General features: G+C 40.4%; 1 protein-coding gene across 2 annotated transcripts in view; it reads left to right on the plus strand.

Annotated features, from left to right (window-relative positions):
- LOC122787364 (beta-1,3-galactosyl-O-glycosyl-glycoprotein beta-1,6-N-acetylglucosaminyltransferase-like) overlaps nucleotides 1-25,075 on the plus strand; it is a 390,992-nt gene that overhangs the window by 181,720 nt on the left and 184,197 nt on the right. Inside the window, exon 1 of one of the 2 annotated variants that reach the window (XM_044054022.1) lies at nucleotides 1,862-1,994. The exons of the other annotated variant lie outside the window; for it this stretch is intronic. The gene's annotated coding sequence lies outside the window, so the exon portion shown is untranslated. Of the gene's footprint in view, nucleotides 1-1,861; nucleotides 1,995-25,075 lie in introns of those variants that run through there. 2 annotated transcript variants of the gene reach the window in all.

Consider the following 25,075-nt stretch of genomic DNA (forward strand, 5'->3'; position numbering starts at 1 on the left):
CTCGGAGACCACATTGATGGTGGGACATGCAATAATATCCACTTACACAATGACATGGCCCCTGCAAGCACCCTTTCCTGTAACTAGTGAACAACTTCTCCCAATGAGTCTCTGCTATCTTTCAAGAACATAATTGGGAAATGCCCCCCCCCCAAAAGACAAACACAACCCCTACCACCCTGGAAGAGCAAAGTAGAAAAAGCTTTGTCATTAACCCCCCCAAGCTAGTTCCTTTAGTGTCAGAACTGCTAACTGAACTTGGGTTGTGGGTCATAGTTATTTGGCCCATCCTTCCATACCAGAGGGATGGATGGCACTGTCTTTTATGACTCAGTTTTACACAAACCTCTAGTATGGGATGCCCTGCCTTAACTATATATACAGCAGCCTATACCTAAGGTGTATGTAAACCTTACTGTAACACACCGTGGCAGCATTTCTCACATTTAAGTCCCACCTTGCAGTACTTATCAGTAACATTTGTGTTCCCCACTTATACAAGCAGAGCTGAGTTTATCTCAGCAAATCCTGATACATGCTAGAATCCTTCTACATGCGTGTGTGTGTGTCACAAAAAGAACGGTTTACATGTCAGTTACTTGCTTCCATTATGAAGAATTGTCACAAACCTCCCAAAATAAAGCAGTTAATTCTAAATGACTGAAAACCACCTCCCAAACTGCACAGTCATGTTTTATGATGAGGACAAGCCTCCTTGTACCCCCTTATGTAAATATACTAATCCAGAACTGCACAATTGCAGAGTAAGCAGAAACACTCTGCTAGTGGAAAACCGATACATGCAGGACCTACAGTCTTACAGTATAACTAAATAAATAGCAAGTCTGTTCCAAGAAGGGTGACATTGGGAGAACAGAATAGTGGAGTAAATGGTGACATGTATTTTCTTTCTACTTTAAAACAGAGACAACAGTCCATGCGACACCTGCTGTAATCAGTTAGAGGACATTTAATAACAAGTGTTGGGGAAGAACACCCTGAAAGGCCGGCAGCTCTCTCTCTCCCATTGATTAGTTAAATGTGGTTCTGCTTCTACTGAAAATAAAACAGAATTATGTGAACTTACCTAAGTCAGTTACATGTTAAATAAAACAGAATTATGGGAACTCGCCTAAGTCAGTTACATATTAAGGTCACTGCACAAGACAAGCTTGTGTGATTTAATTGGTCTTTTTCCTGATTGTTATGCTGAGTTTTATAATATTTTAAATTACTTACAACTTTTCAGAACTGCACCTTTCTTCACCTGCTGTTCCTTCCCTCACTATTGAAATGAAATACTAACGCAAGCACTGTGTGCATAAACAAAATGGACTGCTTATTGCTTTCACAGTGAACATTCTTGGCAGCAACTCAAGAACAAACCCAGATGGCTGCTTGTCTCCATTTCTGAGAAATCACTTCTTTTGCTTAGCTCTACTACAGAATTTTGGCACTAGTGTCACCATGAAGGTATCTAAGCTGAGTCAAGTCTATTTATACATTTAACCCAAAGTTTGCACAGGTGAGAAGCCCTTGGTGCAAGAAAAAACACAATGAAAAGTTTTATGTTGGTGATTTGCCTCCTAGTACTTCTGTCATGAGCATATAACCACATATATTCCTAGTCTGTTCCATATTATTTTACACATTGTGTGTGTGCGCCTGTGTGTTTAATTTATTTTGAATAGTGGGCTGTAAATTTGTTTGTCTTTCTCTCAGTCCACTAATTCCCTTGGTTAAGGCTAAGACCGGTGTGAAATGGTTAATACCTCATTGGTACTTTAAGTGAGAAAAGGTGCGACTGTTTTCTAAGTCATGAACCAGGAGTGGGGTGGGTGGGTGTTAAAACAAGGTTTTCATGATTGCAACTGTCAGTATTTTTCCAGTCGAGTGTCTCTGGTTTTGTGATTTTGTTAGCAGTCACTCCTTTCTCATTGGAAAAAAATGCTGCCACAGCTTGATTGAGAAGGGACTAACATGACCAACCAGATGTAGGTTTGTATACTGCTTGCTGAGAGACACAAATCTGAATCATGTTTTCAGTGGCAGCAAACTGATCTTGCTTGTTAATGTATGTGAATTTCTTTACTGAATTAGATTTTTAATTCTGCATTTAGGATAGAGCTTGCACATGTGAGTGACTGAATGCAACGGATAACTAAGAATAAAAATCTGAACATGCTTTAGAGAAAACATTGGAACCATACAGGCATTTTGTCTTTCTGTTTTGTGCATCAGCCTAGCTTTGTCATTTGCATAACTTTACCTATTTATGTGTTTCATGGGTTCTTCTTACTTTGGTTATTTTACAGTGTTGAAGCAATGCTGTTTTCCATTGTTGTCTCAGATTTGCTTTGTTGCTTTCTATATACTTACTAGATTTGGTAGGCCGTGCACCAGGTGCTATTTTTCTTCAAAGTGTTTGACTTTGTTATTGACAAATAAGGTTAATTTCTTGAGTTGTGGAGTGCTAGTAAAACACCAGAACTTTTTTTGTGGGGAGGGGGGTATGTGGCTACAGGGCTATGTGGACTGGTTATTTTTCAAGATAAGTTGTGGGCTACGGTTTTATCATCTGTACTCTGTTATCATCTTATATGTTTAAGAGGTGTGATCTGGGTTCTATCTTGGCTATTAGCACTGTCACTTAAGGGAAGTCTGAACCCTTTGAACTTAACTCAGGTAATGGACACTTATGTCTTTGTAATGTTCTGCCCTCACGTGAAGTCTCGTGCTAGTTTACTGTAACACAGAACTGTCTTCCAAGTTAAATTAGCTTACCAAGGACTTGGCTCTGATATTTGAACTGTGTTTCATATGATATAGAACATTTTTAATGTTAATTTGCATCTTTGGATTTTATCAGTTATTTTTTGTATATACCTTGATATGGAACTTTTCATGCCCTTATTAACTTGAGTGGGTGATTTGACAACATATAGCTTAGGCATTTACCCAGAGTGCATTGCTAGTCTTTAATCAATATTGAGTGACATGGCTGGCCTTCACAATGGTCTCCTTGTCTGTAAGCTTAACAAAAACCTAATAACCTATGAAGAACTGTATGATACTACATACATGGAACTTGTTCTGTCTATTTAATTGTATTCCCTTATACAATATATCAATTCAGAAACAAAGCAAGGAATATTGAAACACCAGCAGGATTCATTGTTATGATTAACCTGCTATGCTGTCAGTTCTAACAAGTTTCTACATTTTATGTTTTTTTTTTCAGTGGTACTTGCCCTAGTAGTTGTTTTCATATCATGTCAAAATTCTCCCTCCTCCTGTCATTGCTAGAAGCTGTTTGATGCTCATATTCAAAATGCTGTTTTTGTGTCTATTTTCACATTGTTCTTCCTAGCAGTTCAAACACAATATTGTGGTGTGCGTGTGTGTGTGTCTGTGTGTGTGAGTGTGCATGCGTGTGTTATATATGTGTGTATATATATATATATATATATATATATATATATATATATATATATATATTTTTTTTTTTTCAATTTAACTCCTGTGACTTATTCTCTGTATTGCCATTCCTTTTTGTATTAATTCTCAGTTTAATTTCTCCAAATCTTTTGAGTTTCTAATGCCATGATGGGAATGGACCATATTCCTATGTCAGGGTATGATTAAAGTTCATGAAATTAGTAATTATTCAGCCTTTGATGTTGGCCAAAAGTGCTCTTTGCAGAACACACAATGTGCCCAGAATTGACTCATTTGGTAATTCGTGCAGAGTCAGATGTATTGATACCATATATAAATACAACTGTAATTTTTTTTTTTTATTAGACCTGTTCTTCTTACTATTATCAGAACTGTCTAGGTATCTTTCTTCCATATTGTGTCTCTCTGTATCTAAGACACTATAATCACTGGGTGTAGTAATTTCAATGCTCAGTTCTACTTTTGTCTTTTTTCCTGGACTACTATATCTGGTTTTCTCGCATCTACTTTTTGAACTGTTGGTTTTGGGTGATCCCATGTGATATAAACTTCGTCATTCTCTATAATGCTTTGTGATTCGTGTTTCCAATGCTTCTCAGTTGCTTCAATGTTGTAATGTTTGTTGCAATGTTTGCACAATCCTCAGTTTAACAGTCTTGCCACGTTATTGGTCTTTCAGTATACACATCCTCTGCCATGAGTGTATCATACCCAGCAACAAGATGTGGAACTGGTTCCAGACCCTGCATTGGTCTGTTTCTCCCACATTTTCAAAGGAATTTGTTATCCAGTGTGTATGTAGTCCACTATCCTGGGACATCATTATTAACCCTTCATCTTTTGGTTTTAGTTCACCTCTCCTTAACCATTCCTGCATCAAGTCCTGATCTGCATGACATTTTTTCCAGAAGAATATTTATGCCTTTTCTGCATTTCTTTCCTTCTCATCTGGTCCTTCTCCTTATAATCCTTATTTTGTTTTTTTTGGCACATTCCGTTGCTATTTGATTTTTATCTCCTTCTAGTTTGATTTCCATTCCTGCTTAGCTTGCTTCTGCTAAAATAAGCAGGGAAGTCATCTTAGGCTTTTCCAGATGTTTAAAACTTTCACTGTGTTTGGATCTGGTGAGGTCAACAGATATGTACGCAGTCACATGACTGCAGATCTATACATATAATCAGTTTTGAGGAGGCCCATATTTCCATCAAGATGAGGAATATATACTTTTGGTATGCACTGATTCTGTCAGGGTGGTTTTTAGCTCGGGCTTATTTCTGGTAGGCAAATATCTGTTTCTCTGCATTTGCTGACATGATTGTACAGGGTTTCTGTGAACAATTATGTAAAGGCAGCTGTGTTATCCGGGTTTTGGGGGGGGGGGGGCTTGAAATTTTGACAAATTATCACTTGGTACATCTCAAGTCATTTGCACTCATATGGACTATGACTGAGGGATACTGGCACTTGTGGTCTAATGAACTGAGTGCATGGTTGATTTGGTGGATCCTGGTCCCTGATAGACAACTGGCTATAATTTTCTCCTTATTCAGCCAGGTGAGTGGGACATCTGTATGTCTCACAGTGGAACCTCCTATGATTAGGTGAGTAGTCGGCATATCATTGCTTGAGCCTTCCTGTGTCCTGACAGGGTGCTCTTCAAACTATCTGGAAATATACAGAGCTGAGTATATTTTCTTGCACTTCAGAGTTGTGTACTGGTAATTGTTGTTTGACCAATTTTATATCATTGCTGGCTGACTTCAGAGTTGTGCGCTGTTATTTTTGCTTCACTGTATAGTTTTTCAGATCTCTGCTGAAGGTGTTGGTTTTCCCATACCCACCCTCCCTATTCTTGTATTGTTGTTTAAATTTGGAGGCTTTTGCAGTTACCCGCCCCCTCTGTAGATTTGATCTGGGACACTTCCCCCAGTGCCATCTCTTTACCTCATTCTACCTAATAGACTCCATTTACACTTGATTTTAGTCATTTTTAATTTAATTGCATTTTTTAAACTGTTTGGTCTAACATTGCTACATACTCAAGTGTGCTAGCTTGCACTGCATTTGAATTGCTTTTACTGCTGTTTTAGTTTCTTTTCTGTGTGTGTGTGTGTGTGTGTGTGTGTGTGTGTGTGTGTATACATACACATATATATATATATATATATATATATATATATATATATATATATATATATATACACACACACACACCTTTCCTGTAACTAGTGTAGTCCAGATTCAGATTTGCTGTATCTAGGACTGTTTGTAAGCTTCCGAGCCCCCCCCCCAAGCTTTCTGTGTTGGAAGAAAGCCTTCTAACTTATCAGTGGGAGTGGTAAGCACTAGGTAACCTATCTACCAAATAAGGAGTGGTTCTGGCCCAGAAACTGTAGTTATTGGCCGTTTGGGCAGTTTTTCCATCTCTCTCAACTTTCTGATTTAAAAGCCCGCATTTGCACTTTTCCCCCCTTTCCTGTAACTAGTTTAGTCCAGATAGAGATTTAGTTTTAGCACTTGAATTTGCTTATTCATGATCAGCACTTGTTCAGAACTTGTAAGCACTAAATAACCTACTAATTACTACAGCACTCAACCTTCCTCATTACCTAGAGGAAAACAGTTTTGGTACTTACTTTCCTCACTTGCTTAGAGAAAAACAGCTCTTGTACTCACTTTCCTCACTTATCTAGAGGAAAATTGTTTGTTATTCAGGCATGTCCATGGGTCCGCTCCCAGTGTTCTCTCCTGTCTATCTGATGAATCTGGGCATCTTGGGGCAATGTAGAAATTGCCTCATGTACACAGACAATCCTCTCCTCCTATCACCCAACACTACAACCGGTGAGAGATGCACTTATCTTGCCAAACTGGAGGTAAAGCTCTCTCCAATCAAGACTGAACTTGACAGTCAAGAGGAGAAGGTAAACACTTGCACCACACCACACTCATCACATAGTCTCACTAAATCTACACCACCAAAATCCACACATAGAAACACAAAAACATTCACGGAGGCACTCAGTAATAATCTGCTCAAGCAACAGAGACCTCCAAAGCAGAAATGCAAGCAACCTCCAGCCCCCAACACAACCCAAATGATACATAGCCCGCAGACTCAGTGTGCCACTCAACCACAGCCAATAAGGCAAAACAACGTACCCAACACACTAGTCATAGGTGACTCTATAGTCAGGCACACTGATGTTCACTCACCAGGCTAAACAAGGAGAAGGTTACTGTCAGCTGCCAGGATCCACCACATAACCCATGCACTTAGGTCACTCCACAACAAGTACAAATATGACTCTGTCATTGTCCATGTTGATGTGAACGACCTGAGATGTACCTCCCTGGACTACATGAAAAGAGACATGGAAGAGCTCTCCGATCTTGTAGCCCAGGCAGGTATGACCATAGCCCTGAGTAGCATTCTGCCATCACCCAGAATGCTGCTTCAGTACAAGGACAAAATGATTGACTTCAACAATTGGCTAAGCTTCTGGTGCCATTCTAAAGGGATCCAGTATCTGTCTGCCTGGTATGACATGGTGGACAGACCATGATGCTTTGCCAGAGGTGGCCTGCACCTGTTACCCCTGGGATTCTGGATATTGGCTAAAGTTCTTGCTGCCCCTATAGTGCCTTTTTTAGGCAAGGTTCAAATGACAAATTCACCACTGTAACAGGAACAGGCAAGCAGAAACTGAGGGTGAAGCTACTCAATGCTAGAGGTCTAAATTTAAAAATGCACTCACTTGAGGCACTCCTTAAAATGGAGAACATCGATATCTGTGCAGTGACTGAGACCTGGTTCAAAGTTCCAGAGAGCACCCCTGCACTACCAGGCTATAACTCATACCGCACTTTTCGGCCATGTAACCTGGACCGGAACACCAAAGGCAGAGGTGTGTCCATATTCATTAAGGATATCCACACCTCCAGGCTAGTTGCTCAGCATAATGCAGCCGAGGTTATCCAAGTGCAACTATCTCTGGGCAAAACTGCAATCCAAATTGTAGCTTGCTACAGATCAACCACCATGCCCCAGGATTCCCACTCCTCTTTTCTTGATGTACTGGAAAATATTAGGGTTCAACCAAACACCCTAATAATGGGCGATTTCAACTACCCCACCATTAACTGGGAAAACTACTCATGTACCAACTCCTTCGCTCAACGCTTTTTTGGAATTCATAAACTCCAATGCCCTGGATCAACTTATCCACATCCCCACCAGGGGTAATAGTATCCTAGGTCTAGTCATTACCAACATGAGTGACCAGTGTTCCACACCTGAAGTCAACGCCTCATTGGTCCGATCCGACCATAAGCTAATTACCTTAGATAGGAAACCATGGTAAAAAATTTCTCCAAAGCCAACTTCATGCTTCTTAAGACAGAAGTGGTGAACTTCATGATACCCATGCAGATGGATAATACATTTACGACTACTGAATCCTACACAATTGCACTTTATAAGCACTTACATGAGTGCATGGATCGTGCTATCCCAAACAGAACCAAGACACTATCCTCCAAAAAAAGGAAGCCAATCTGGTGGTCCCCTGCCTTAAACAAACTGTACAACAGAAGGAAGAAACTGTTGCAAAAGAGAGTAAAATCCTATGAGTGGAGGAGCTCCCTGGTCAGCCTCAGTAAGCCGCTGCAATCCCTGATAAAATCCTCCAAAGCTAGTTACTAAAACAAAATCGCCGCTGATTCTAAAGACAACCACAAAGCATTCTATAGCTATGTCAAGAATCTCAATGGCAACACTCAGATCTGCTCTGAGTTACAGCACAATGGCACTGAATATATAGACCCAACTGATATTGCTAACATCCTGGCAGATAGGTTCAGTGCTAACTTTAACCCCCTCTCACCTCCTAAAGAGCCCATCTCTATACCAGAAGAATGCAAAGTTCCTGTAATTATGGCTGCACAGGTAAAAACCGCACTCTCCAAAGCCAAGAACACAGCATCCATGGGACCAGACAACATCCCAGGCTGCATTCTACATGAACTACAGGACGAACTGGCACCCCACCTAAGTACCATGTTCAATCATAGCCTCACCTCAGGCTGTGTGCCTGCTGAATGGCGCACAGCGATGGTTATCCCACTCCACAAGAGAGGAGCCACCACGGACCCCGGGAACTACCGCCCCATTAGCCTGATGAGCTTAGTCTGCAAGGCCATGGAATGTATCATCATGGAACTTATAAACAAAGACATTGGTAATCTTCAAACTCTGGACCCCACCCAGTTTGGGTTTGTAAAAGGCAGACCATGTCTCCTAAACCTGATAGCCGTCTTTGAAGCAGTCACCAAAGCCGTAGACAAGGGTAAGATGGTTCACACAGCCTATCTAGATCTTGCCAAGGCTTTCAACACCATCCCCCACTCTGGAATTATAAATAAACTCACTAAACAAGGTATAAATCCCTGTGTCACAAGATGGGTTTCCCACTGGCTCACTGACAGAACCTACACTGTGAAAGTAGCTGACTCCAAATCCGACTTCAGACCAGTGACAAGTGGAGTACCACAGGGTTCAGTCCTGGGTCCTCTCCTGTTTGGTATCTACTTTTCTGAAATACAGGCTAACACAGAAGGTCTTTGGCTAACGAAGTTCGCAGATGACTGCAAACTAGGATCCATAATCGAAACTCCTAATGATGTGGACATCCTACAAAAGGGCCACACTGAGACAGATGCCTGGTGTCAAAGCCATGGCCTCAAGCTCAATGAAAAAAGTGCATTGCCATCCCCTTTGGTAAAAACTCTGTACCCATGAACTACAACATAAGCGGTAGTATACTTAACACCGAAAGTGTGATAAGAAACCTTGGGACACAGGTGGACAGTAGTCTCTCCTTTGATAATCACATTGCCACAGTAGTCAGGAAATCCTTCTACATGGCACACCTCATCACAAAAGGTTTCTCATCCAGAAAAAAAGAGGTCATTGTTCCCCTCTACTCATCACTCATTAGACCAATTATAGAGTACAGTGCCCCTTTTGGTATGTACCTCACAAAACATGTACAACAACTGGAAAGGCTGCAGAAATACCTCACAAATAAGATTACCGGCCTCAAACAGATGCCCTATGCAGACTGTCTCAAAAAACTCCAGCTTTACTCCGTCGCATATCGCCTACTCAGAGGTGATCTCTGCCTAACATACAAAGCTATGTCAAACCCAGAGCTGTTGGACATGCTCCACTTAAAGAAATCCCAAACCCTTTGAGCTACATGCTCTAGGGACCTAAACCTTGTCACCACAATAAACAGAACATGCCGGAGGGATAGATTAATGTCCCAGAGACTTCCCATACTCTGGAATAAACTACCTATCTATATCAAACAAAGCTCCTCATTAGCACTCTTCAAGAAAAATCTTGATGATTTGATGGGAGATAGGAAATTCACCCCGGGGATCACCTCTGTCGCTCTGCTCGACAGTGGCACAGGAAAATAATTTTCTTGGGTGGCAAAATCCAGGGTACCTTTTTGGCTGGGCTTGTATAGGCCCCAGGGCCGATAGCCTAGTACCTACCTATGAACCTATTAAAATATTGGGTAGTGTGTTGGCTTGCCTTATGGGCTTTGTAGTTGAGGCTCCAAAGGGTGTGGCTGTATGTGTTGTGTTGGTGGTGTTTTGGTGGAGGACTTTTGGGGTTGATGAGGATTCTTTTTGTAGGATGAATGTCTAGGATGTCTTTTGGTTTTAGGAAAGTTGCTTTTAAGTGTTTCGGCATATTTTGGGTCAGTACTATGTTTGGTGGGTGTAATGCTTACATTACCGACAACCTGAGGTTTGGTTGAGTGCTTTTGTGTGAGTCTTGCTGCAGTGACATTTTGTAATGACATCACTCACGAACTATATCCATTTCTGTGTGGATTACTTGCTTGTCAGTGAAGACAAGACAATTCCTACATTGTCTCAGGATGTCCATATCTACCAAGCTGCCAGCTGAAAATTAGGAAAGTGCCCGGCCGTAGTGTTGATTTTGTTTAGGTGAACTACAAAGGGGTGGTACAACAGGCTAATCTGGGAGTTGTAAGGATAGATACTACAACATGACTATGAAGTCATGTATCAGTGCTCCTCAGCTCAGAAGTAAGTTGCTCTTCGTGGAAATGAATATTGGGTAATATTACAGGGGAAGATTTATAGGGAACATTTATTTATTTATTTTAGTTTTTAAGTACCTGCATCTTTAGAAGGCACTGCTAAATGCCACTGAGTGATGTGCAGTGGAATTTATAGACTCAGAAAAGTGACTAAACCAATTAAAAGCCCATTGGCTAATGAAATGATCTCACCTTAAGCCACCCTGTGTTTTTCCCAACTCGGAGTTACCAGGGTACTTTACTACTGCCACTAGAATAGCAGTCACAGTCTTCTTATTGTAAAAACACACATCAGTTAGAAACAAATCAAATAACTAGCTATACCAAGTAATTACAAGGTGGTTCTAAAGCAGACAAGCTAGCAGTTATATCGATCTGCTGATATTTTTTTTCAAGTGGAATAATATCCAATGTGCAAGTATTTTTCTGTAATTTGTGGTCTGCTGATGTATTTTCCATATGAAATAATATCAGATTTGTACCTCTCATTTCTTTACTTGGTAGTGTCATAACCTGACAACCTGATCTTCTGGACCCTTTATCATGACCTTATATGGGACGGTGATCTACCCTTCATTTGATCCCTTTCAAGGCCTCAGTACCCTCTGTTCTCTTCCCATTCCTAGATCTGCGACTGATCTCCTGCATCTTGTAGCAGTCACTGCAACACATTACCATAATGAACCAAGTTTCATAGTGCTCATGGCTCCAGAAGGGGAAATAAAACTACCCGCACACACATCATTTCAGTTACAAAACACCATTCTATATAAAATGCATAATTACTTATTTTTGCAAACAAACCTATTATTAGAAATACTGTTGAGGGTGAGAACAGCATGCACTTAACTTTTTAAGGGATATGATCTACAGTCAACCACAAGTTTAACATAAATTAACAGTCACACTTTGGAAAATTTGTGCCAAGTCCTTTTTAGAATCTTACTTTTTCATCTAGTGAAGGACAATGGGGGGGTCTATTATGGAAATGCCATGGACGCATTCTGCTTTTTCTGGATTTGCATTCACTTCATCTTTTCGGAACTGAGGGTCCTAGACAGTAAGCTATCGCACAGGGTGGCACTGTAACATTTTTGTTTGAAAGTACTCATGATGTTAGGACCTGTTAGTAGATCGAGACATTGAAACAACAGGCAATAACAAGGGTTGTGATGTACCAAGTTAATGGCCTGATTCATGAAAACTGAAGCAGAAACAAAGTCTACCATCCAAAAATAACACTTGTCTGAAACAAAATAACCCAGTTCAAGTAAATCTTTTTTTAAGTATTTATACTGAGTAGAACTTCATGTTGGGACAGTAACACAAATGAAAGTTGTTATTCCTTGTTTCTGTCTCTTTCATATTCATTATTTACTTGCACTTCAGGCTCAGATGGCTTGGAAATAAGCAAAATAGCAGATCAGAGGTATGCACGTTGCAAATGGTAAGCAATCGTAAAATTTGATACTGACCTGGAAATAATGTGCTTCATTCAGTGTAACCCTAGGGGGCACTGTCAATGTAATCCTAGGGGGCACTGTCAATGTAACCCTAGGGGGGCACTGTCAATGTAACCCTAGGGGGGTGCTGTCAGTGTAACCCTAGGGGGGTGCTGTCAGTGTAACCCTAGGGGGGCACTGTCAATGTAACCCTAGGAGGGCACTGTCAATGTAACAGTAAGGAAGTTCTGTCAATGTAACCCTAGGGGGGTGCTGTCAGTGTAACCCTGGGGGGGCACTGTCAATGTAACAGTAAGGAAGTTCTGTCAATGTAACCCTAGGGGGGTGCTGTCAGTGTAACCCTAGGGGGTGCTGTCAATGTAACAGTAAGGAAGTATGGTCATTTTAACCCTAAGGGGGTACTGTCAATGTAACCTAAGTGGCAATTAGTCTATCTTTTTTTCTCTTCCTTAGTCTCTGAACCTGTTCACATCTGCAAGTTTTCACATGGTCTGTCTGACTAACACACCATCCCTCCTAAATCAGTTTTTATACTGCTCAGCCTAAGTGGCAACAGGGCCACTCCGTTATATTATCATAGGATCATATGATCATAGGACGTTACTAAGATGTTGGTCCTGAGGCCCTTATAAGCCTAGCCAAGAGTTTAGCCCATGTTTAGACAAGTCAGCACCCAAAGCCCCTGTCCAGCAGGGACACAGGTGGAATCCCAGGGGTGTATTTTCTGTTTCCCATCCAGTTATTTACACATCTCCTTAGTTAACTGCTTCTTTTCAATACTCATCTTCCCCTATATATTACCTGGTCGGCAGATAGGCTAGTTTTGTTTAGTTTTAGCCTACATGGAACATAAGGTGTTAATGTTAGCTTATCAGCACTGAGCATAAGTGGCAATAAGGCTGAAATATCTTTTCATTTTTTTTCTCTTCCTTATTTTCTGTACCTTTAATCAGATATCCATATTTTTACTCTTTATGCACACTTCTCAACCTAACTGGTGGGGGGAGGGGTATTCGTATCCTCTGTCAAATACTGACCTGACTCAATACATGCCCACTTCCATTTTACCCTAGCTGTTCACTACAACTCTTTACAATTACAATTCTCTTCACTAACTGTCAATTGTATACCCCCCCCAAGACATTCACATTAAGTATGTTAATTATTCTCAGCTAATTTGAATTTCTATTATAGGCAGCTGCCTCCTAAACAGCTCCAAAAAAGGGTTCAATTGACCTAGCTGATTGAAATAAAATTCTCATTCGAGCATCATACTATTTATACTACTGTGAGTTTCTTACCCAAGTATGTAGGAGTGATTCTTAATGCTAATTTATATATTATAGACATTTAACCCCGTAGTACAATTTAGAAGATACAAGCAAGCCATTGTCTGTTATCGAGACACACACTTCTTAGATGAGGTGACATATGCTCAACCCCTGGCCCACATTAACTAATCTTTACAATACAAACTGCAACTCTGCCGCAACCATTTCATCCAGCACTAATATTACCGTACCTTCCACACTGCCTCCAGTCCCCCCACTGACAATAATAGTAGTATGAATAAAAGATTCAAAATTGCATGCATTGATGCTTTTAGAATAAACAACAAATTGGCATTGTTGGCTGGATCTCTGCCAACCCTCCACATATTCCTGCAGTCACAGAAGCCCATCTCAAAGGAAAGGTATCTACCCTCATACATATTATCTTCAATACCTTCTTCAGCAGTAGGCCTAGTACTGGATTAGGTAGAGGTATCATGCTCCTTATCAATAAGGAGTCACCATTAGACATAACTAATCTACGCAATTCACAAAATATTAATCACAGAGCTCCTAATGGATAACAGATACCCTCAGCATAGGAAACATTCTTATCTTACCGTAAGTGTAATTTATATTCCCCTAAACTCCTCAGTAAATATCATAAAAGCCTGCATTGTCTTCCCTAAAGACTTCCATAAAACACTATTATACTGGATGAGCTCAATGCCAGAGCAAAAGAGGTAAAATCTACACAGCTCAACACATTTTTCCTACTAAGCAACCATGAACAGCTATTAAATTACTCTGTCAGACCAAATCACCTGTCAGGGAACCATACTGTTCTAGCCATCACAGCAGATATTGTGTACAGATGATCAAACATTTCTGTTCTTCCCATCTCACTAAGTGACCACTGCCCTCCTCTCTGTTTGGTCCTTCATTTCAGTGCTCTTCAACAACAACAACAAAAAAAAAATCCTCCATCTCCAGACCACATCTGTTTTAGGCAGGAGGAAGGACGCTAGATAATGTGACAAGGAGAGACATGGTATTTCAGAGGTGATGTTATAGTAGCTACATAACTTTAATATCAGACATTAGGAGTCCATCCTCACCAATCAGTGGCACAGCATCCAAAGCATATCCTCGTAGGTGTTCATCCATATGAGAACAAACCCCCCTATAACTGTGTCCCTGAATGAAGACATAGCTCTGGAAAACACATCCAGCTTGCAGTGTCATGTGAATGTGTTTAGTGAAGCCCATATAGCTGTTGGGTAAATGTCATCCAAGGATGCATTCCTGAAGAAGGATTGAGAGGTAGTCACTGTTCTAGGCACAGAAGGAAAAGATTTATTATATTTTAGTAACAGGATTCAAAAGTCAATGAACCACCTAGGTAAGGTAATTTTTGAAATTTTTACATGACAATTTCTTTCTTTTTTTTTTCTGAAAATAACAGCTATGAAATAGCTAACAGCCTCTAACTCTATACAGTAAATCCACTGCTCTCAAAAATATTTTAGTTGATGAGTGTGTGTATCTTTTCACTTTAGTGGCTCAATAAAGTTCACTTTTAGTTAATCCGGATTGTGTTTTTATTTTATTTATTTATTTTAACTGAGATAAACAGTTGTGAGTCCTTTTCTGATAATCCTCTGTGCTAGAGTAATTATTTCCTTCGTACTGTCACACCTGACTCCTTTTCAACCCCAAGGAGAGCCACTGTGTTCCACAATATTTGCTATGGATAAAAGTATGCAGATTGCAAGGCCATTCTTCTGGTGCATGCAAACCTATGAACAATTACTTCTACTGAAAGTTTTTTGGATGTGGGAGAAAGTCAGAACACCACAGAAAACCAATGTGAACACAGGGAGACCATGCAGGCTCCCGCAGAAGCCACCACTGATGAAAAACGAACCAGATAATCACTTCCTGTGAAGAGCCCATGTTACTGAATGTGCCATTGTACTGCCTAAGGAAATGTGGCTCACCTGAAGTAGTGTGCGAGGATGAAGCCTCATTAGGAGTGGATGTGACAGTATCGGTGTGAAACAACGGTAACTTATTTTTTGTCTTTAATCATGGTTTGAGTGAAGACTCAGATCTCACACTGACTGTAAAATGTTCTTCTCCTAAGCAGAAACAGTGTCAGTCTTTTGCATTTTTTTTAAATTGTACTTCCTATGATAAAAATGTATTTAAACAACGTGACCACCAATTGTAAACTGCTAAGATAACCAAAACTGGCATAAAAAACACCAGTTTAACAACTCCGCAGAGTAACAAGAGGAGAAAAAGCATAAGGTATGAGAAAGAGACAGATGGAAGAAAAGACAGCAAAAATATAAAGATGTTTACACTGGCCCCATCACTGCCAAGAAAAGGGAGCAGTAAGCAAAAAGATAAACCCTCCGAGACAAAAATCTTTTTTTTTTTTGCAGAAACTTTAAAATATATAACTAAACTTTGCTTGGATCCCTTTCTGTGATACAAGCATAGCAAATAGCAAAAGAGATCTGGTGAGGAAGCTTAGAAAAAGCTTGAGATGCCCTACTCTTTTTATTGCTAAGGGACTGACCCACACATCTCAGATCTCTTCATTTGGTTCTTTAACCACATTTGACAGACTTTTAAAATGGATTTAAAAAAGCTGCAGTGCATTCAAAAAACTCAGGAGCAAGGTCATCTTACGTCAGTAAGCTACATTAAGTCACCTGTGTACAAAATCTGTCCCTGTCAAAACAAGTTAAACAATACCAGGAAAATATGTACATTTAGTGTTGTGAATGAAAAAGAATAATTCAGAAAATAATTTCATCTTGCAACTTGGTTGAATCATAAATAAGTGTGGATGAAATACCTGGAGTTTTAATATGTATTTGAACACCCAAGTAAAGAATGAAGTGTTTATTCTTACAAAGTTCCTTCCCTTTTAATTATAAATGTTACTGCTTTCACATTCCTAGATGCCTTCTTTTGTTCGGCACTAGTGTCATACCAGACATTTCTTTTCAAAGCTTCTGTAAGAGAAACTGTATGCTCTGCCTACCACAGTAAAAAGTGCAGCCCACCTCAGAGGTCCTCACAATAGCTTCCATCGTTACTGATTTCTGTGTACACACGCACATACATATGCATGCATATATACGTATATGTGTGTGTATACATGTTTACATATATATATATATATATATATATATATATATATATATATATATATATATATGGGATACATACAGATCCCCGAATGCACTTTCTACGGAAGCAGAAATCCTCAGGCATACTTAACCGAAAGTGCTGTTCACCGAAGCAGCACTTTTGGATAAGATTGCTCATTGTGCCTGTCATACTACGGTGCGGATAAGGGAAAAGTCCCACTGTAGTGCGATCTCTGAGTGAGAATATTAAAGTAGGGTGTGTGTGGAGGTTGCAGAGGAGCTTGCCCCCCTGCATAGAAGTAGGTTTAATGTTTTTTTTTTTTTAACATACTTTACCATAAGCGCTTTTTCGATGAAGGCGCTTTTGGTAAAGTATGTTCGATGATAATGGATTCGGACTTTTGATCTTTCAATCAAAAGTCCTAGATCCATATAGATATATATAGTTCCCCTTTACAATCCCGAAATACTGAAAGCTCGAATTTCAGTATCTCGTGACCATAAAGGCGAAAATGAAAAATCTCGAAAGTGCTTAAGCACAAATTTGAATATATCGAATCCGCACTTATGCAGTGCAGCAACGGGATGGGAAGTGTTTGGCTGGGATGTTGTACGGAAGTGAAGGTAAGTGAGTGTATGTGAGTGTTATTGTAAGTTGTGTGTGTGGGTTAGGGTAGGGAGGTAACAGTATGAGTGTGAGTGTTGGATGTGTTTGTGTATGTGTGTGTGTGCGAGAGTGTGGAATGTCTGTGTGTATGTGATGCATTTCTTAACCATTAGTGCAATGTTGGAGTTGGTATATATAAGTAGGGGGGTGGGCGGCGCAGGCCCCCCCCCCCTGTGTAGATGTAGTGTAGGATTGTGTAGTTTGTGTTTGTGGGTTGAATGGTGTGTGTGTTGTATGGTGTATGGCTTGTGAATGTTCGGGATTTTATTTTTCGTGTTTGTGTGTTTTGGGATTGTAGGCTGTTTGACTTTATAGTTTCGAGATACTGAAATTTGAGCTTTCAGTATTTCGAGATTATAAAGGGGAACCATATATATATATATATATATATATATATATATATATATATATATATACAAAATTATACACACACACACACACACACACACACACACACACACTGTTAATGTAAAAGTTTAAAAAATGTATATATAATTATCTCATATGATAAATACTTACATTGACATATAACATAAAAATGATATACCTTTAAAACGTGATAGCTACAGTAGGTACTCTGAGTTGCCATCTATAAATAAGTTCAAGGTCCATAAAGGAATGAGTAAGGAGCAAAATATACCCAGTATAAAGATAAAAGTGCACACCCAGGGGTAAAACAAAGTGTAATATTAAACAAGCAAAACAAATCTTGAACTGTGTAAAAGTCACTGTAACACTGTGCCTTTGTCATGTTGGGTGACTGATGTGTTATGCGTAATATCTTCCAGGCATTTTACAATTCCTGGGTAAAAAAGGAGTGGAGGGTATGTTTGGGTATATAATTTTGTAGACAGTATCCTCAACATGCTGTTTTCAAGAGCTTTTTTTTAATTTTTTTTTATTTTTCTGGTTAACATCACAAAAGTAAGACAAATGACTGTACATGGGAGTAGGAGATTCAGCAAATGAACATAAGTAAGTTCTGTTTCCAAGAGTTATAGACACTTGAACAGGTTGCCAGAGGGAGCAGTTGTTGTAAAGGTGATAAAGGTAGAAAGCAGCAGCAGAGTATCTGGGCTACTATGTATGCTTCTGGAAGTTACACATTACTGCATGACCAGTTCACACTTGTGAAACATAATACAATGTGATCAATTGTTCAGAGTTTGGAAGATTTGAACCCTGAACTTGTGCGCGCGCGCACACACACACAAATGTGCACACTTTTTTTTTTAAATAGAAACTGAGTAAAGCTCTTCGATTTACATGGCTGTAACACAAAATAATTGACTTGCCCCAAAACACTGCAGTGTGCATGTGAGCAGTGACACTGCAGTGTGCATGTGAGCAGTGACACTGCAGTGTGCATGTGAGCAGTGACACTGCAGTGTGCATGTGAGCAGTGACACTGCAGTGTGTATGTGAGCAGTGACACTGCAGTGTGCGTGTGAGCAGTGACACTGCAGTGTGCGTGTGAGCAGTGACACTGCAGTGTGCGTGTGAGCAGGGACACTGAGGTATACGTGTGAACTGCGACACTGCAGTGTGCTTGTGAGCTGCGACACTGTGCTTGTGAGCTGCGACACTGAGGTCTGCTTGTGAGCAGGGACATTGCAGTAAGCTTGTGAGCAATGACACTGTGGTATGCTTGTGCCACTGCTCAGTATACTGAATGAGATGCCCGGATCTGCGTACAGTAACTGGCACACTGAGTGCACCAAAGTATAACACACAAAGTTTGGGGCAGGAGATATAACTAATATAGACTAGTGTGATCTGAAAGCGACACAATAGACCAAGATCTACCTCTGTCAGTTACTTCTTTAATACTTTCTAAACAGTATAGTAGCTGAAGTACAAATCGTAGTTTGCAGCAGTACACATAAAATGATGCATCAGCGTTAGCAGTTAGTCTCATACTGACCTGTTACACACTTCCTTCCTATCTCTGATAACTGCAATTATAGGCTAGAAGAGACTAAAGCTGTGCCTTTCCCAGTTACAGTACGTCCTCTTACTACTCTGTTTTCTCACTTCCTGTTTCCACTGTTTACTTTTTCTCTCAGTTTAACAATGTTTTGAGCAAGTTTTTCCTGCTGCCTGTAATTTATATAGCTTTGCTGTCAGCATGACTTTTCTCTTTGTAATATAATAGACTCTGATAGGCCGCCATCACCACTTCAAATGTATTTCAGTTAGACAGTAAAATGTAAAACCATATAAGTATGAGACTACCATTCTGTCTTTACTATAAGGCACAATTACAAACTAGAAACTAAGAAAGCCAAATCATTCTACATCCACAAAAAAAAAAAAAAAAGTGATTCCATAGTCCCACCTAAGCAATTCTGGAAGGTAATTTGCAACATAGCCTGTTGCAACAATAACACTTCTAACAACATGGACATAATGGCAAATATAAACTCTCTGGTAGACTTCAAGTCTTAGTCGGGCCCACTACTAATAGGGCTTTGCAGCCCCCTGAAGTCTTAACTTGCCTCATTCCCTTTCTCAGTCCAGAAATGTACACTAACAACAATTCATTGTGCAATCTTCACCTGCTTCAGATCCCTTATCTACCTACTTTTTACTTTTTAGATGATTAAATATTAGAACATCTTGGAAATACTGGCTACTAATTGGTGTTCAGTGTGTTTTTGTACGGGGCACCATACCTTTACTGCAATATACAGTGTCAAATAAAATGTTCTCCTTGGTGGAGAAAGGCTGACTGACGGGATCTATATTTAAAGACCTTTGTATGGCAAGTGTTGAGCATCCAGAAATAATATACCAGCTTAATACTATTGGATTTAGTTAGAACACAGTCCACTGGTTTTACAAGTAATTGACTAACAGAACATTCATAGTACAGAAGGAAACTGTATCAACTGGCACATGCAACTTCTGTGCAGGAATCTGCAAGGGCTGTGTATTATTTTTGTATTCATTACTGGCATTACTACCCAAGTATCTCCAAGTAACCTCACACTTTATATGCAGATGATGTTATCCTGCATAGAAATGGTCTCACCGCTGCAGCTGTTCAAACAGATCTGCAAAAGAGCTTCTCAGCTCTCTGGAAATGCCTCTCTAAACATGACCAAAACAGCAAGCTTGTCTTTTGATACACAACAAAAACCTAGGGAAATCCTTTTCATTAAAATTCTCACACAAAACAAGGAACATATAACTATGGGAATAAATACTTTGGACTAACTTTGGATCGAACTCTCTTATTCAGAATTGACACCAACGTACAGGTTTCAAAAGTTCTGACTCAATTGAAAAGCTACCTAACAAAGGAAACTGGGCAAGCTCTAGACAAAAATGTCTTTATTCCCAGACTTGTGTGCCCTACTGACGTCCTCCACTCAGCCAATACTACCAACAAAATTACATTGCTTATAAATTCTATCTGTAGATTCATTAACACCTCTCTTCAGCTGAGCATTACTGCATCACCGTACTAAAACTCAACTGGTTACCAGTAACGGCTCAGTCCATCCTTCTGTTATCTGTTCTTGCCTTCAAGATAATTAATAGCAGATTCTGCCCCTTTCTTGGAAACTAGTTACAAATAAAGTCCACCCTCTATTAAGTGTCATTAGAATAATTCCACAATTTCCTAAAGAACTCCTTTGGACTCGTTCCTGCAGAGAGAGAGAGAAAATAATTAGTAAAATTACCTTCTAAATGGAACCACCTCCTCAAAGAACTTGGGAAAATTACAGAATTTTCCCTTTTCAGGAAAAGAAACTGATGGAATACCTTACAGACATGTGCTTCCAACACCAAAGGTAACACTGTGCAGCAGACATCATGCCCTAACAAAACACCCCACTTTACTACTCTTGCAGACACAGAAGAGCAAAGCTTCACCATTGTAAATACATAACTAGCCTTAACTCCCCGCCCCCAAACTGGATAATAAAGCATACTTTACTACTAATAGTATGGAGGAGCTTATATTTGTCTGTCTACTAATACTCTTAAATATAACCCCCAAATGATTTATATTCTGTTCTAAACATTATACAGCAAAAGTATGTAAGATTCAAACACTGCTCTAAAAGCATTGTTAACTCACACTGACTGCCATAGATAATGTAATGTAATATCTGCCTCTCAGTGTGTGAATATATAATCACCTGTCACTGTCTGTATATTTCTGTGCATCATTTCAGTTACATCTGTGTGTGTAAGTTGTGAAACAATACCTCCTCACATTAATGAAATTATCTTTCTGGAATGTATCGTGTTGAAGAGGTATGTAGTTGTAGTGGTATAATTCTGTAATAAAAGCTCTGATGGCATTGATGTAAACTTCACGCTGTAATATACCATATTGTAACATTCAAAGGGGATCCAGTGTCTGTCTGCCTGGGATGACATGCTGGACAAGCCACGCTTATAAGGACGGCTTGCACCTGTCACCCCTGGGATTCCGGATATTGGCAAAGGCTCTTGCCACCCCCATAGTGCCTTTTTTAGGCAAGGCTCAAATTCTAAACCTACCACCCTAGAACATAAAAAAGGAAAAAAACTAAGGGTAATGCTGCTCAATGCCAGAAGTCTAAATCTCAAAATGCACGGAGGCCCTTCTCAGTATGGAGAACATCGATGTCTGTGCTGTGACAGAAACCTGGTTCAAGGCTCCCGAGAGCACCCCAGCTATCAGGATTTACCTCATATCATGCGCCCCAAAATCCGGATAATACCAAGAAAGGAGGAGGGGTATCCATATTCAACAAGGACATCCACCCCTCAAGACTGGTGGCAACGATGCATCGGAGACCATCCAGGTGCAATTAACCATAGGCAAGACTGCTCTGCAAATTGTAGCATGTTACAGGCCACCTCACAAACTCAGGAACCTCACATGGCCTTCCTGAAAACACTAGAGGGGATAAATGTATCACCAAACACCATCATACTAGGTGACTTCAATTACCCTAATATAGACTGGGAACACTACTCAAGCCCAAACACCCTAACCCAAAAGTTCCTGGAATTCATAAATTCAAATGCCATGGAACAACTAGTCACCATCCCCACAAGAGGAGACAACATACTTGATCTCACGAACATGGGAGCACAATGTTCAACACCGGAGGTGTACCACTCACTGGTGAGATCAGACCACAAACTAATCTCGCTGGAGGTCCTCATCCCACCCCCACCGGAAATAAAAAAGACCATAGTAAAGAACTTCTCAAAAGCCGACTTCACACTTCTAAAGACTAGTGTGGTCTCCTTTAAGGCCCAAAACAGTACTCAAGCCACTGAATCACTTACAAATGCCTTCTACCAGCACCTACAGGACTGCATGGATAAGGCAATCCCAAACAAAACAAAGACTCTTTGTACCAAAGGCAAGCGTCCAGTCTGGTGGACCCCAGCCATAAACAAACTCTACAACAAAAGGAGGAAGCTACTACAAGATAGAGCAAAATCCTTAAAAGGTAAGACACCCTTGATCACTATAAGTAAAAAACTAAGAGCTCTCATAAAATCCTCCAAAGCAAATTTCGAGAGAAAAATAGCTAAAGACTCAAAAGACAATCATAAGGCTTTCTTTAGCTATGTTAGAAACCTGGGAGGAAACTCCCAGATATGCTCAGAACTAGTTCAAAATGATGTGAAGATTACTGATCCTACAGACATTGCCAACATACTGGCTGACAGGTTCAGTGCAAAAAAGGAGGGATATCTATACCAAACGATTGCAGCCCCCAAACATCTCCAGCCCAAGTGAAAACTGCTCTCTCCAAAGCAAAAACACAGCATCCATGGGACCTGATGGTGTCCCCGCTGTGTGCTCCATGAACTCAATGAGGAATTAAACCCACAGCTAGGACAGCTGTTTAATCAAAGTCTTACCTCTGACCCAGGTGGCGCACTGCAACTGTGGTACCACTTCACAAAGGCGGTGCCTCCACCGACCCTGGAAATTACCGCCCATTAGTTTGACAAGCCTTATCTGCAAAGCCATGGAGAGGATCATAATGGACCTCATAAATAAAGACATAGGGAATTTGCAGACTTTGGATCCAACCCAGTTTGGCTTTGTCAAAGGCAGATCATGCCTTTTAAATTTGGTTGACTTTTAAACAGTCACCAAAGCCATTGATGAGGGAAAGGCAGTCCATACAGCCTAATACAATACTCCACTCAGGTATCATTGAAAAACTCATCAGCTTAAATGTCAACCCATATATCACAAGATGGGTTGCAAACTGGCTGAGTGACAGAACCCACAGGGTCAGAGTTGCTGGCGCCATGTCAGACTCAAAAGCCTGTCACAAGTGGTGTCCCACAGGGCTCAGTCCTGGTGTTTGGCATCTAACAAGCAAACACAGGAGGGTTAGACCAAGTTTGCAGATGACTGCAACACATCTGACACAGATATCCTTCAGAAGGGTCTCACAGAAACGGATAACTGGTGCCAGAGCCAGTTAAATGCCAAATTCAGGAAAAACAAGGTTACCCCTAGCTACCAAATAGGTGGCAATCCACTGGAAGAAGTTATCAGGGACCTGGGGACCCAGGTTGATAGTAGTCTGTCATTCGACACCCATGTAGCTAAAGTAGTTAGGAAGACCTTCTACATTGCCCACCTTATCATGAAGGGTTTCTCATCTAGATCAAGGGAGGTCATAGTCTCCCTTTACTCATCACTCATCAGACCAATGATTGAGTACAATGCCCCATTCGGAATGTATCTGACCCGACACTTGCAGCAGCTGGAGAGGCCACAAAAGTTCCTCACCAAAAGGATAAAGGGTCTCAAAAATCTGTCCTATGCTGCCCGACTGAAAGAACTCCAGCTCTACTCAATCGCTTGCTCAGAGGTGACCTTTGCCTAACATACAAGGCCATGTCAAACCCAGATTTGATGAATATGCTTTACCTCAAAAAATCCAGATCCATCAGAGACACAAGGGCGGGAGACTTAAACCTTGACACGACTATTAATAGGACGTGCTGGAGGGATAGATTCATCACCCAAAGACTCCCTATGCTGTGGAACAAAATCACATGTGAGGCAGAGCACCTCACTGGCCTTGTTCAAGAGAAATCTTGACCAATGGATGGGAGATCGCAGATATACCCCAGGGATTACCTCAGTGTCATTGCTCGACAGAGGCACAGCAAAATAATGGGTTTAGTTCAAAACAATGGGCTAGGCTTGTAAATGCCCTCGGGCAGATAGCCTAGTATGAACCTATGAACCTATGAACCTATACTGTAAAAAAATTGTGCTTGGGTACCCAGGCTGTAGCTGAAAATGTCCTAGAATTAATTCATGTACCTGTAAATAAAGAATAAATGAATATGCTTTAGTCTGTGTCCTTGCTTGCAGGCTTATATGAGGAAGATGGTTGCTGTGGTTAGAGTAAGGCAAAAAAAGTGACAGAATAAGTGGTGATTCTGTGGAACCTAAAACCCAGTGTCATCCCTATTCGAAATAAATGAGCTACCTAGCATAGTCTGTGATTGCTCAAAAACCTGAGATTGATGGGGTTCAAAAGAGGGAATTTAATTTGATCTCTAGTATTAGAAACAATTTTCACCAAACGCATGCATAATTACTCATTCAGGAACTTTGACAGGATGAAAAAAATGCTATTGGATGGCCCCTGCCTCCCTGATATCATTAAATGAGAAACTGAGATCCCCAGATGAACATGCAGTACCAGGAAGGTCCAACATTATTAGCAAAGCCAGTCACTCCATAGAGAATTCATAAGCCCCCCTAGCAAAACTAAGAGAAGCATGAATCCCCAGCATGTTAAGAGAATGCTGGGGGGCAGATTTAATGGGGATACAGAGCAGGATTAAAGGAGTTATTTGAACCCTCTCCGGGATTAACAATAGCTGTAATTCTTTTTTTTTTTGGGG

The sequence above is a fragment of the Protopterus annectens genome, chromosome 13.part0, assembly GCF_019279795.1.
Source record: "Protopterus annectens isolate FY-2018-M chromosome 13.part0, PAN1.0, whole genome shotgun sequence".
Classification (NCBI taxonomy): domain Eukaryota; kingdom Metazoa; phylum Chordata; order Ceratodontiformes; family Protopteridae; genus Protopterus; species Protopterus annectens.